Genomic DNA, 15,605 nt, shown 5'->3' with positions numbered 1-15,605 from the left:
CCTCCGGTGACAGGCACATGCCCAGCCTCTCCCCACAGGCTCCCAGTGCGGGAAGGCTCAGGGACACCAGCAATGGGGCTGGGCCCAAAGCTGTTGGCACTGCTGGCTGCCTTCCCGCACTTCGGGGACAGGAGCATAGGGAGACTGAAGTGGACAAAATATCATGACTGAAAGCATGCACTTCTCACATGGCTCTGGCAGGAATGCCCGTGACACGGGAGAGCTCATGAATATTAAATGAACACAGCCTTTGGATTCAGGCATAAATGTATTTTGCCATTTAACAAATCTCAAAGAGATTATTCAGGCCCAGAAAACAGAAAACCAACTTAAGCAAAGCCAGTAAAAAGGACCATAAATAGTAAAATGTAAGATGGACTTTAGAATGTCAGGGAGATGCTGAAGCAATTAACCACATTCATAAAAATAAGACATTTTAAAGTAGATTGGAAGCAGGAAGCCTGAGAGAGATTTGGTAGATCTGCTGAATTACCAGAGGAAAGGGGAACAATTAAGGAGGATAAGGACATTGCAGAGATGCTAAACGGTAGCTGGGCAGATACATACCCCAGAATTACTCTTTCCAGGTCATAAAGACAAGACACTGCCAGAAAAGGAGGTGTCACAAGAGTAGGTGCTGGAACAAATCAATAAGCTAAATAGCAACACGTCCACAGGACTGGATGTCATTCACCCAAGAGTCCTGAAGGACATCCAGAATGAAGCAGCTGAGCAGCTATCTAAATAACATGTGCTATTAGACAGGAGAACTGGGGGCAGCAGATGTTGACACTCACACCACTTTTACACTGCTGTAATTTGGACATTGGCATTACTGTAAGTGACAGTAAAATCAGGCCCACACACAGAGAAAAGATTTCCCAGAGTGCCATTCGATGTTTAGGGCATATATCCAGCTGTGCATGTCCCCGCAGCCAGATATATACCCATTTCTCCAGACACAACAAAGCCCACTCACAGCCCCATTACTCTTCATTAGCCCTGATTAGAACTCTTCAGAGTGACCATATTATTCCAATATTCTCAGCAATGTTTAAGAACAATGGGGAAACTCCTTAGCCACAGACCTAGAGCTTTGGGTTTATTTTGTTCACTCTGAGCCTGGTCCTTTACTTGCTCCACTCACTGCCCTTACACCACATAGCAGCTAAGTTCCCCTGCATCCCTCAGGCCCTGGCCTTTCCACCTTACTCCTGACACAATAGCTCCCAGATATTACTAACCCAGAGCAGAGAAGTAGGAGCTTCAGATGTCCTCCCATGTCCCACACCTCCCAGACAAGCTTGAAGCTGTAGCACAGAATCCTGCACATGCAGATGTTGGAGGCTAGGGAAAAATCTCTTCAGCTTGGAAGTTAAAAGGACGTCTGTCCCTAACCTAATAAATCCCCAAATTTGCCTTGAGAATAAATGAGGAAGGGAGTCACGATGGAGATAAACATAGGCGCCGACTCCGTCAGTGCTCCAGGGCTGGAGAACCCACAGGAAAAAAAAAAAAAAAAAAAAAATAGTGGGTGCTCAGCACCCACCACGCACAGCTGTTTGGCAGTGCCCCTGACACTGTTTGGCAGCCGCAGCCAAAAAGCTGATCAGCAGCTTGGGTAGGAGCTTGGGGGAGGGCAGAGAGCAGTGGGCAGGCGGGCACCTCGGGGAGGGGGTGGAACGGCGAAAGGAAGAGGTGGAGTGGGGGTAGGGCCTCGAGGTGAAACACACTTGGGGAAAACTAGACGTCAGCACCTATGGAGACAAAAGATGTTTGACTGAGAGCTCTAGGAGCAGGTTGATGCACAAAAGTACCATTGTTGTCAGAAGTCTGGGGGTTAAGCAGTCCATGGAAGCAAGAGCTCTCATAGCTGGTTCTGAGCAAGGGGAATGGTGCAGGTAAGTGTCCACCATACCGCTCTGCCGACATCCCTCAATCCTGACCCACAGATGCCCCTTCTATTCCAATCCTGATCTCCTCAGAAAGCTCTGTTAGCGCACCTCAGTCCTGCCCTACAACACCCCTTCCCCTTCCACTCCACTATCCTACACCCAGCCACCCAGCTCTTCTAACATCTACCTACCTTTCATCAGTTTTCTGGGCTTTCCTTGCCCTACGAAAGGTATTTTAAGAATTTATATACAACTTCTAGAATTTACAAGTCACTAAGGAGAAATTTTCATTAAAAAGAATCAGTTATGAAAGAAGAAATAAAATGCTGCCCTTGAGCTAAGCTTTTACAGACAAAGTCTCAGCTAGGATGGAATACTCCTCTCTCAGTATGGGCTCATTATATAGTAGCCAATTCGTAAGTGCCCAGCATGTGACCCACTGGCCAAACATAGCTGCATTATGCATCTCAGTGCCCTCTATGTTTCAGATATAGAAGAAACCCATGGAAACTATAGGTACCAACATGAAATACTCATAGATCCTGGCAGCTGGGTTCTACATAGAGCACTGTATGCTGGGACATGTAGTCTTCATGGGCTGCACCTCCATCCTGAAGGTGAAGAGTGCTGCAATCTGCTCCATGAATGGCCAGACAACTGACTCATTGCTCCAACTATCTGGGAGCTCAACAACACAGGGCAGCCTGATGCACCACACAGACACCCTTGTCACCTGCTGTCCCACTGTCCAAGTTTCCTGGGCTCTCCCCACCGTAGGTGCATGTACACCCCAGAGGAGCACATACAGGGTTAACTTTCTTGAATTCCTGCCCAGAGACAAATGGTTTGTGTTGAGGACTGCTGCTGGGAAGGAAGAAAAAAAAGCCCCTTTTTTATTATTCTGAGGTGCATTTTAATTTGCACAAGCGACATTGTGTCTGTGATGGATTACACAGAGGGAAACATTACAGCCCAGCAAGCTCGGTGAGGGAAAAAAAATAAGGGAGATATGGAGAGGATTAAAAACAACCTATTGCAATGCTGAATTCTGATAAGGGGTTCGAGTTGCTTTCAGAATGGGAGCAGGTGGAGTTCAGAGTGCAAGTGAAAGAGAGGGGGACATGGGCACAGACAACAGAGTACTCTACTCCTGTCCCCTCTCCTTGTCTAACCTACTGCTGTCTCCTTCTCTCCTAATACCCTGCCTCTCCTTTATTCTCTGCCTCCCCGTCTCCCCATGTACCCTCTTTGTGCTGCCCTCTCCACTGTTGCCATTAATAATATTTTGACCTTCAAGGGTTCTCAAAGTGCTTTGAAACATTAATGAATTAAGCCTCACAACCACCCTGCATTATGGGTCAGTATCTTTATCCCCACAGCAGCCTAGAAAGCACTACCAGTCTTTGGAGTGGTGGGAAAAAACCCAACCCAGTCATATGCCTGAGAGCACAATACATGCCACTGGTATAAGTAGGATTGTCACTTTGTGCAATCATCTCTTTCACATCTCCCAAGAATCCCAGAGAATGAGTCTGCATAGGCCAAGATCTGCATAAGTAGAGGTGGGTGCAAAGCATGAATCCTCAGCTACTTGTCTTATCTCTACCTTCTCACCTGAACGAGGCTAAAACCAGTGATGACATAGCTATTGCAAAAACACAGGACAACGCACTAGAGAAACAGTAATGCTTTTTGTAGCACAAAAGCAGCGTTGTTCAACTCCACATATAGTGAGGCCCAACGGAGAAATTTCTTCGATGATGATGATGGTGATGATATTTCAGAGAAGGAAAAATAAATTAAAAAAAAAACTGTTAAAACTACACACACCACAACACTCTTGTGATGCCCATGTGCACTTCTAAAACTCCATGGCCCTATATTAAAAACGTAACTTACATTTGTGTAGGCCCACAAAGGTACCTTCCCGAAAGGCAGGCTCATACTATGCAGCATCTCTAGATCAGGCTTACAGACCACAGAATGTGTCACGCCAGATCAAACCATCTAGTCCAGTATCCTGTCTCCAGCAGTGGAATCCATTACAGCATCACTTCTGGAATATATCTATGCATTGGGAGAGTGGGGTGGAAGATTCCTTCTTACCCTCTGGAGGCTTCTGTAGCGCAATGAACCCATGGCCACCTGGGACTTCAGTTGTCATTACGCAACACACCATGGCCACTCGGAATTTCACAGTCACAGCAGGGAAAAGAACTCAGATCCTTCCAAAAGCACAGACTCCTACCACTTGAGCAAGGGAGAATCTCAATTAACCATTAGCTGTATATGCCCTCTGATACAATGTTAAACAATTCTGATTCCATGAAGTAGAGAGCAGAGTGACATTTATATTCTAGCCAGTCATTACAATATGTATATTCTCCTAAATGGTCAATGGTCTTTTTACTCCCTCTCTCTTTCTATAAAGACTAACTATAAAGGCATATCCACGGGGACGATACAGCATGGAATTAAGGAAGATGCATTTGGGGGCCTAAAGAGATTGGGGGCACTTGACAACAATAATAAACATACAGCTCAATAAGTATCCTTAGAAACCCACTAAGTAGCAAATGGAAGTCTAGGAAGTAAACTGAATTAGATACACTTGGTGATAAACCAAGCTAACAAATTCTTCGCACTGTGTATTGTACAGAGGATTTTGAAGTGACCGCAATAAAAAGATTTATGTTTTAATTTATACAATGCATCTTATTATAAAAACTCAGGGCACGTGTACAAGAATGGAAAGAAAAGAAAATCCTTCCAGAATGTCTACAATAATAAGCACATAAATAAAAAGAACAGGCCTGCCTCAAAAACAAACTAAGCCTGCAACTAGCAGCGATGGGAGTTATGGATGCTCAACATGCCATTTGATCAAATCGAAATGCCAACCCCCACAGACCCCCCAGTAGGGAAAAGTCTGAAGAAAGAGAGGAGTCCAGGGGAATTTCCTTAAGGTCAACAAAATTGGACTCGACTTGGCCAAGCATATTCTACAGTTTCTGTTGACAACACTTGTCCTTCAAGGCATTTACATTTGTCTATTTATATACGCACACAAAAACACACCCACATATAAAATGGCAGCACAGCAGGGAGCTCCATGTTTAGGGTCACTCAGTGATTCCAGGTCAAATGTCCTCAGTTTATACATACAATAAGATTTTTACTAACTGCCCCCCAACACAAACTTCTCCTGGGCTCTGAGAGTCAAACTGGGTTCTTTATGTCTCAAGCGTCAATAGTAATAAAAGGTTCTGCAGACCAAATTTTGCTCCCAAATTACACTCACAGCTGCCATCAATGGATTTTCACAGAAGTACCTGACTGGACTCATTCAGTTGGTAGGGCTTGAGAAGGAACAGAACCTACAATCCTCTTTTATAGCGGTGTTGACTCTACAGCACTCTGGGAGATTTGTGCACTATTTTTGTAATATTATGTGTGACTCAGTTTACCTACCTACTGTTGTACTGTGGGCTGCAGGGACTCAAAGGGCTGACTCCTGCCTGGAACTCTCCTCCCAGGGGAGAGACAATGATCTGAACTGACTCAGTCACTCAATATTTCAACAACCACACAGGTGATCAGGGCTGCAAAGTACTGTCTCCACACAGGTGGGCAGATGCCCTGGCTTGGGATAGAGGAGAGGGAATTATTGAGGTAGGAAAGCTAAACAAAGAGATTTGATTCTGTTAAAAAGAAGCCCTGACAAACTGGACAAAGAAGACTCTGGGGGGAATGTCTACACTGCAATGTAAGCCCCGGTTCAGAGTCAGGCTTGAGCCCAATCTCCCATTCCATCTACGACCTCGTGGGGAGGGCAGGGTCAAGCCTGAGTCAAGCTGGGACCCAGGGTCCAAACCCTATTGCTTTGCAGTGTAGATGCAACCCTGCCCAGACTCAAGTCCTGGAAGTCTGTCAAAAATATCCCACAATCCCATGGGCCAACTTCCTTTGTCCTCTCCTCGAATAATCACCAATTGACTCCAGGGAAACAGAAACAACCTCCCTTGTTATAGTACAGTAGCTCAGCGAGTCAGCATTTAACCCTTCCATTTTATTCTGACCGCCAAGCTGCAAACACCCCTTCATAGAAGATTCTGTGTTTGCAATGGACACCAACCAGAAGTCATCCTTTGCAAAGTGTGCTGCTTCCTGGTTACAGGAGCACAGCCAAATTGATTAATCACAGGTGCAAGGCGCTCAAAAACGGTGGATTTTAGTAAGTGTACCACGAATGACCACACTTAAGAAACAGGCAGCACTGGAAATTTACTGGACCAGTGACCAGTGCAGGGAATGGATTAGGCAGCTCAAATCCAATTACTGGAAAACCAGGAACCAAAACCACATTTTGGGCAACTCGCTGATCTCATGCCTGTGTTATGAGGAGTTTGACCAGCTACTGGGTACTGTGTAAAGCTCAGAGCCAACACCAATGCATGATGCCCTGGTCAGTTAGGATGGTGATCTACTGGCTCCTGTGGCAAAACCTCCTCTAACAGCAGCAGAGTCACTTAGCTGATCTCATTTGGCACCAGTTGCTGCCTCCCATCAGTTTCCATGCTGGATTCTGAGGCCAGTCATATTTCAGAGGGGTGGGGGGAGGGAGGGAGAGAGAGAATTTTCCAGGGACCTCACAGTAGCTGACCAGCACACTCCACTCATAGATGTGCTGTTCAGTCACTGTATTTTGACTACTCCAAGGGTATACACTGCTGGTTTCCCACCAATAGCTTATTAATACACCTCTACCTCGATATAACACTGTCCTCGGGAGCCAAAAAATCTTACTGCATTATAGGTGAAACCTCGTTATATTGAACTTGCTTTGATCCACCAGAGTGCACAGCTCCGCGCCCCTCCCCCCCAGAGCACTGCTTTACCACGTTATATCCAAATTCGTGTTATATTGGGTGGCATTATATTGAGGTAGCAGTGTACCTCTCTTTGTCAGTCAGGCATGACAAGGATTTATGTCCTCCAAAATGTGGAAGGGCTGAAACAATAGAGAAATTTTCATAGTACGGCCACCAACTGTCCACCCTCCACCCCAAATCCAAATTATTCAGCAATTTTTAGGGGGGGAAAGGCTTTGATTTTTAACTTACCATTGTCTCTGCACTTCTTTCACTGCAATTAACCAGGCTGTGTCCAGGGAGTGACTGAGGCATCCCTCTCACAAAATAGTGAGGTTCAGTTTGGAAAAGGAACATTTTAGGTCCTTGAAATTCCACCTGGATTTTTGCTGTGCTCCTGCTCTGAGCTATTTGAGACAATCAGCCTCTGTGTCTTGTCCTGTTCCAGGGCCCCTGATCTCTGCAGGCTGCAGTACCTCCACAGCTTGGCTCACAGTGCAGGAAGTCTGGCCCAACGTGCCTTCACACACACTGTTTCATGAGCAAGCATTTCATGAACTTGTGGTTGAAGTTCTGGATGGGGACAATAAGCAGAGAGACCAAAGACAGAAGGACTAACAGCTAGAGGAAAGGCTCAGGCTGGCTGCACAGCTTGAGGACACAGTTGCAGCACCCAAGTAGGTACTTGCTTTGCAGTTCCTGGAACAGGAATGGCGGCTAAGAAAGGAGGACAGAGCTCAGCAGAAAGAATGGTTTGAGTGGCTGCTATCACTAATGGCTACAAGAGTGCCAGCTCCTGTTGCCTGCATCCCCTCCACAGTACCAGCATACAGTCCAGGAACAGGTTGGACAACTCCATGGCAGGGTGACCTATGCAATCAGGCCCTATGAGTGGCTGGGCAGGGAAACTTTGCCCCATGCCTTCCTCCATATTGACTCCTTTCCCTGTGGAGGCCTCCACTCCCTTCCCCCAGCGCCAAGTGTGCAGCAAATGTGGAAGGAAGGGAAAGGAGAACAGGCTGCCAGGGAACTTGTAACAGTAGGGGGTTCTGTCTTGTACATGGTTTCACTGTTTGCTCTTGTTCATGCACTTTTTTTTTTTTTTGTTTTTTTTTTAAGTTTTGGCATGGGAGTGGCAGCTGGCCTGCCTGGCAATAGTTTAATGTTGTACTTTTCTAATAAATGTTTATAAATAAAGCTTTTTATTTTATTAAGTAAGTTTATTGCTATCACTGCATCACATCATACAACATGTATTGCAAATAATAAAGGTAAACACATGATCAGGGACAACTGGGAATTTGTATGCAAACACTATTTCTCAATGCAATTAGCTACATGAATCCATACATCAATCACTTCCTTACACCAATCCATACTGTGAATCAACTCCCTCACCTCCCTCCCACTTGCTAACCAGTCAGGTCATTCATAAGTACATTGCATGGCAATCAACCCCACCATCCATCCCAAGCACTGACCCTCCCCCTTCCCCCAATCACATTCAGGTCTGCATACTGCAGTGTGGACGCCAGAGTCCCGGATTCAGGCCCAAGATAAAAAAATCCTTAACCTAGGGTCATAGGTGCCAACTCCATGGGTGCTCTGGGACTGGAGCACCCATGGGGGAAAAAAAATAGTGGGTGCTCAGCACCCACCAGCAGCCTCGCTGATCAGCTCCTCTCCCTTCCCCCCAGTGCCTCCCGCCTGCCATGATTAGCTGTTGAGCGGTGTGCAGGAGGCGCTAGGGGTGAGGGGGTGGAGCGAGGGCAGGGTACACTTGGCTGCGGGAGCAGAATGGGGTAATAAGAGGTGGGGTGGAGCCTTGGGAGAAGGGGTGGAGTAGGGATCGAGCATCCCCTGGGAAATGACAAAGTTGGTGCCTGTGTCTAGGGTTGGCAACCAGTATAGATGCTCAAGCCCTGGGTTCTCAAACTCAGTGTCTGCTGACTTGAGTGCCACTAACCTGAGCTTACATTGAAGAGTAGACATGCCTTGGGAGAGATGCTGGCAGGAAGTCAGAGGTGGGAGCTGCAGGCTCTCTCCCCCAACCCAAGGCTGAAGGCTCTGAGGGCTAAGCAGGGCTTGCTTAAGTAACGAAGGAGAAGCTAAATATGAAAGGCAAGATACATTCATACAGGCCTTCTTTGTTTTTTGAATCCACATCTCTGCCCAGTGTGTTCCTGTTGACAAATACCTGCTTTTTTAAAGGCTGACCCATGTCATTGCATATTATTTCCAGCTACCAACTGCCTAGAGAAAAAAGACTCCTAGGGGCAGCCCAGCCAAATTGGCCCTGATGAAGTGTGAAACAGGGATGCTGAAACTTAGGGACCTACAGTCCCACGTGTGGCAAAGTCCTGGAAATCCCCCTTGAGGGAAGTGGAGGCTCAAGGCCTACCACTAGGAAGTTGCACTCCTGAGAGACTGTAGAAGAGTACAAGGCATAGCATGCTCTGTGATCTGTGACACAGACTAACAAGAGTAAAACACAGTAAACACTGTCACTAAAAACAGCAGATCCACACAAAGGGCAGATCTGCCCAGTAAGAAGGTGCCTTATTCAAAGTCACTTTTCAGAGGAGAACTGTCGGATACCATAAGGCAAAGCTCTCATGAGTCAGGAAATGCCAGTGTTAAGGCTGCATGCGTCATGTCACAACATTAAAGAATCACAGAAAGTTACTTTCTTCTAATGCTGAACAAGGAACTTTACTGAAATAAGAAATGAGTTATCTCTAAAGCCTCTCTCTCTCTGCCTCACTACATAGCTTCTACCCAGAACCCTCCACAATCCCCCTTCTTGCTCCAAATGTAAAGAAAGAGTACTCACATCCTTCCAGCATACAAACACAACTTTAACTCTGGTCCCAGTGTGGGTGAAATTCATTCATATGAACTAAACCATTTGTCAGAAAATAACATGCAACAAATGACACTTGGAAAATTCAATGTGAGTTCACTTGCAAACAGAATAACGCGAACAACTTAAGTTCCAAGCCTGGCCCCTTTCACCAGTGCTAAATTCACTTAAAAACAAACAAACCTAACATTTTGTCAGGCAGGGATTCTGAATGGAGTTCAACTCCTTTCTTTCCCAGTTAATCTCAAACGTTGCTGGCTCCTTCCCCATCCAAGTAAGCAACCAGTGCAGCCTAATTGGTTTCCTGCTGTGACGGACATACGAGGGGATCGGCTAAAGAGCCCCTGAGATAACCTTCCCCACTGAGATTTGTTTTAGAGACAGAATGAATGTGGCAGGAAACATTAGTGCTGCCTGGAGATCTCTTGATAGGAGAAGGCTCTTCTCTGCAATGATTATATCGCTGGCACTGGGTCACCTCAGCAGGGCTCAGCCTATTCCTCTTATCCTTTATTTTTCTTTTTAAATTTAGTTTTATTCCAATGCTTAGTCGCTCACAATAAAGTCAGGAGTGGCAGACACAGTAACAGGGACTAACGTTTGGGTGAGAAAGGGAGAAGGGTCTCCTGAGAAATCACCCTTTGAACGGCTGTCGGGCTGGGACAGAAACACCATTAGGATGTATTTTGTTAGAGGACTGACTGGCTTAGGAAATTGGGAATTGGCCCCTGAGCTGCTCATCTCTAAGTCACACATCGCAGTTGGCAGCAATTGACCCATTAGGCTCAACTGGCTCAGCAGGGAGGCCAAGGATTCATTGGACACAGAACTCCCTTCTAACTTTCCAGGGGAAGCCCCTCCCCCAAAAGGTAAACATACACTGTTGGGGCATGAGTGCGTGCATGAGCGGGAAAAGCTGGCACTGCCTTTGCTGTACCTGCTGTGAGGATAAAGCTCCGGGCACAGCCTCTTCAGAGCAGTCAAATCCAGCATCAAACATGTACACACACAAAACTGTGTGGATTTTTAGCAAATTATTTCATTCAATATCCGACAGGAGCAGGTGAGTTACATCTACAAGCAATGTGCTTAAGTCTAGCCTGACCTCTCTGATCTGACCATACTCTCTTCCTGTCCCTCCTCAGGATTGTCCCCGACACTCCTCTGGATGGCTGCCAGTTCAGCACAGACAGGGACTGCTTCCCATGTGTATCATGCTATCAGCACAGAGGCACAATGGCTAGGAAAAAGGCGAAAAGAAGGCACACTGGTTCAATTATGAGCCACATGAAGGATAAGCCAGTCCAGCCCCATCAGAGAATCCTGTAGTAGGTACTAAGGAGCCCTTACAGACCAGCATGTGGAGTGATAACTGCTGGAGGCGCATCTGAGGGGAGCGGAGTGTCACTTTGCAAGAAGCAGCAGAATCTGTGGTTCTGACACCTCTAACAACAAACATGCCAAGTCTCACGCCTTAAGATGTGGCTGAGCTAACAATAGCTCAAGAACCTTAAATTCTTTAGGCTCCTGACTTAGGATGCTAAAGTCTTCAAGCCTTCCTGTTGCTCTGATCTAGAGGTGCACGTTTAATTCATACTATACACACAAAAACCCCACTACCTTTAACATAATGAGAGTTAGGTTGCAAAGTCAAACACTAAGAAAAAAAAAAGAAGAGGAAATGCTAAATTCATGATTGCCTGTGCAACTTTAATTCTGCCTAGTGTCTCCAACCTGTGCACTGAATGAGGCAGGGGGTCCTGTGGAACAAGCAGTATATGATTGTGTCATTAAAGACAATCATAGTGCACATACACAAGGGGGACAAATTAAGGTTGCACAGGCATTAGTAAATCTGGCTTTTCCCAATTTTCAAGTGCTTAACTTTGCAACTTAAACAATGTTCTTTTAATGTAGGATTTTAATGTAATTTTCTAGGTTTGTTTTTTAAAGGAAAAAAAAAAGTAAAAACCAAATTGTAAAATATACAACTGCAGCAAGCCACCATATCGTGCCACAGGATCGCTGTGAAATAACAGGGAATTGTGGGGAAAGTTTCTAGTATTAAACCACATATTTAGGATTTTCCAAATATGCAACAACAGAGCAGCATAGTAGAGCCTGTCATTTCAATGTTCCAGATATACCAGGTTCTCAGGAGAACTCAGCCAGGAGATTCCTCTATTTCTTAATCCCCTTTTCCTTTTGGAAAGAAAAATATTTAAAAATAAATAAAGCCTCAAAAATCCTTGCCTTAAAGAGATGTGCAGGGCTCCCCTACTTCTGAAAACAACAAGTAGGAATTGGGTTAGTGTGGCCCAATAGCTGCAGAGCGGTCTCTATTACCTATGCTCAAGAAAGAGTAAGAACTACGTTCCCACCTTTGACTGGGCATTGACCAGTCAGATTCTTTACATAAAAAAAACACAGCCAGGTTAATAATTACTGACGAGGTCCCAAGCCACTCAGGACTTTACAGGTTAAACCAAATCACTTTGCCAACGCAGCTTCTAGGGTGGGCAAGGTTTGGGTGTCCATGCAATTGATTATCCTCCTGACTGAGGGGTAAGCAGCGAGACACGTTTGCTGACTGCCTCCTTGCAGGCTTTCAAGAAGGCTGCTTGGCATTGATTTCTGTTCCACTCTATGGGAAGTTTGTTGGGTTTCAAACTCCTTCCATTTGATTCATAGGGTTTCCTACTCCTTCTATGTGATTCATAGGGTTTCCTTTCCAGTTCTTGTCCAGCAGCCTCTCCTGATTAGCTCTGCCCCACCAGAGGGGAACATATCAGTGCTCTCCAGCTCTTGTTATGAAGCTGAACAGGGGACAGTGCCAAGTTATGCTTCCTACACATTTTTCCCCCAGGGTGGGGGGGGAGTGTTGCCAACCCTCCAGGATTGTCCTGGCGTCTCCAGGAATTAAAGATTAATATTCAATTAAATATTATGTCATGTGATGAAGCCTCCAGGAATACATCCAATCAGAATTGGCAACCCAGGGGGGAAAGAGAGGTGTGTTTCTGCTCTCACATCTACACCTGGATGGACATTTGAAAACACGGCATCCTTCCTTCCACATTTAGTCCTTTTCTCTTTGGCAAATATGGATTTAAAAAAGAATCTCACTTGTGTTTTGAATGAAGCTGAAATGTTGTCAAAAATACTGAGTGTCTTATCCTGCCAATACCCTGGTCTGTGAGCCAGCAGCATTTGCAGCCTGTCAGCAGCATGGTGTGGAGCAGTTAGTATGTTGTGGCTGCAGAGCCAAAGGGGAGAATGAAATGAAGGATTTAGTAGACAATGACATGGTTTCTCCCCTGGGAAGTGTGGGAAGCTCCATCTCTTAAGAACATTTAAAATTAAACTGGATGCTGACCTGGAAAATAGACTATAAGGAACAATGCTGCTCTGGAAGGGAAATGGGCCAAAAGACCTAGGAGATAGAGATTGAAAAGACCTTTTATGAAGTAAGGAAAACCAGTTAGCAGACAGTCTTTCCCAGCTCTCTTTCTCCCAGTCTACCCCCATGTCCAGAGTCCATTTCACCCCCGTTTGGAGTTGTATCAGGTTTAGGATGTGCCCAAGTCTACATGGGTATTATTTGTATCATTAGATAAGCTGGAAAATGTAAAGCATTTGTGTGCTGTTTGGGTGCATGCGGTCTTGCTCAGTGCATCATCCATAGAGCTGAGGGAAGGAATTGGAGGATACAGGCTAATTTACAGTAGCCATGAGAATCTTCCCTGTAAAATGTATAGAATATATGCATCCTGTGAAGCAGAAGGCGTGGAACTCTTGTTTAAAGCACTAGTGACTTCAGGAAAGCAAAGAGGGTTACTGCTACTGCAACATGCTGTCATTCAGGAGGCCCAAGCTCAGGTCCCTGGGTAAGTGGGGACACTATAGAGGAAGTGGACACAGCCCCCGTGGGAAGGAACAGACTTGTAGCTAGCTCCTCTAGCCAATCTGGCATTGACAAGACCCAGCGAGAGATGCCTTCCACCCTCCTTGGCCAGAGAAGGGGATGCAATGATGACACAGGGCCTTTGAAGAATGGGAGTAAATGGTGAAAACAAGAGCCCAGAGGCCAGCCTCACATAAAGGGGTCACACGAAACATGTGTCCAGATAGATGTACAAAGAAAATGCTCCCTTTTTTACATCTGCTCCTATGTAAAGTCCTCATTCAACGGGCAGACTAACTCCTGTTTATATTTCACAGTGGCACATTTAGAGAAGAGCACTCCTAAGACAGAGATGGCAATACCCATTGCAGTGTGTGCTGGAGAGCCCCTTGCTCATGAGTTCTGGCATCAGCGATTCCTCCATGTGATTTATCACTAGGTAATCCATCTCCTCCATCCATTATCCAGCTCGAAAATCAGCTCTGGGCAGCAGCCTTCTCAGCAGTAAGGCAGCCGGAGCTGTCACTTCGCCTATTCTCTCTTCTGTAGGGCAGGGGAATCTCCTTTTTCAGATTCAATAAGTTTCATGCACTTTGGTTTAATGTCTTACAAGAATGACTAACTCTTGGTACTTAGTGCTAGGTTGTAGACTCCTTATTCAGGTTAAGAGCAACAGAGGGTCCTGTGGCACCTTTAAGACTGGGGCCTGGTCTATACTACCCGCCTGAATCGGCGGGTAGAAATCGACCTCTCGGGGATCGATTTATCGCGTCCCGTCGGGACGCGACAATCGATCCCCGAATCGGCGCTCTAACTCCACCAGCGGAGGTGGTAGTAAGCGCCGCCGACAAAAAGCGGCAGAAGTCGATTTTGCCGCCGTCCTCACAACGGGGTAAGTCGGCTGTAATACGTCGAATTCAGCTACGCTATTCACGTAGCTGAATTTGCGTATCTTAAATCGACTCCCCGCTGTAGTGTAGATGTACCCTAACAGAAGTATTGGGAGCATAAGCTTTCGTGGGTAAGAACCTCACTTCTTCAGATGCAAGAAGTGAGGTTCTTACCCACGAAAGCTTATGCTCCCAATACTTCTGTTAGTCTTAAAGGTGCCACAGGACCCTCTGTTGCTTTTTACAGATTCAGACTAACACGGCTACCCCTCTGATACTTGACACCATGCAAGGCACTGCATTTAGCCGTATGGAATGGAAATCTATCAACCTCCTCTAGAGATTTCCATTACTTGCATCTGAAGAAGTGAGGTTCTTACCCACGAAAGCTTATGCTCCCAATACTTCTGTTAGTCTTAAAGGTGCCACAGGACCCTCTGTTGCTTTTTACAGATTCAGACTAACACGGCTACCCCTCTGATACTTATTCAGGTTAGTGAGCACTTACCCACCAGAGCAGCCCCATTCATTTCAATGGACAACTCATGTAAGTGCTCACCAACGTAAATAAGGGTGTACACATTAGCCCTTAGAAAGCTCTTTTTGTTTCCTACGCACTGTATCAATATCATCTAATTAACCCTTCAAAGACCATGTTATTGTCCATATCTTGTTAATGGAGAGACAGACAGTTTTTATGGTGTCTTACCTATCAAGCATTTGTAACGGCACCATCCTTCTGGAGCAGCCACTCAACCTCTTCCCTGTGGAATTTCAGCAGCTGTTGGATTTCTTGTTGGTACCCTTACCGAAAAACCACACTGCTCACGTGCTGAACTAGTGAACAAAAAATGCAGTTATGTGAAACATACAGACTATAACTCAACTAAATATGGAGTAGTTTATGCTATGAAACAAAATATACAGACAAAACAACGTTTCAAGCCATTTATTCTTCTAGTGTTTAAAATAGATTTGCTGAGATTTTTTCCTGTGATCTGAAATCAGACTCATCCAGTGCCTAAATAGTATGGTGATTCTCACTATATTAAGTCCTTCTGTACACTAGAAAAAGTTTGTGGTATAGATACACTGGCAAACCCTCCTAGTGTAGATGCAACTTATGCTGTCAAAAGAGGGCAGCTACAGCTTATACCACAAGTGAAATAAGCTATACTGGCA

The 15,605-nt window shown here is 45.6% G+C and overlaps 1 long non-coding RNA gene across 2 annotated transcripts in view; it reads right to left on the bottom strand.

Moving 5' to 3' along the window:
• LOC117876368 overlaps positions 1 to 15,605 on the bottom strand; it is a 96,636-nt gene that overhangs the window by 50,249 nt on the left and 30,782 nt on the right. For both annotated transcript variants that reach the window (XR_004645478.1, XR_004645479.1), the window contains exon 2: positions 15,133 to 15,260. This is a non-coding gene — a long non-coding RNA (uncharacterized LOC117876368). The remainder of the gene's footprint in view (positions 1 to 15,132; positions 15,261 to 15,605) is intronic.

Source organism: Trachemys scripta, chromosome 4 (assembly GCF_013100865.1).
Source record: "Trachemys scripta elegans isolate TJP31775 chromosome 4, CAS_Tse_1.0, whole genome shotgun sequence".
NCBI lineage: Eukaryota > Metazoa > Chordata > Testudines > Emydidae > Trachemys > Trachemys scripta.
The sequence above is the reverse complement of the archived record's forward strand: the minus strand, read 5'-3'. Positions and strand labels throughout refer to the sequence as shown.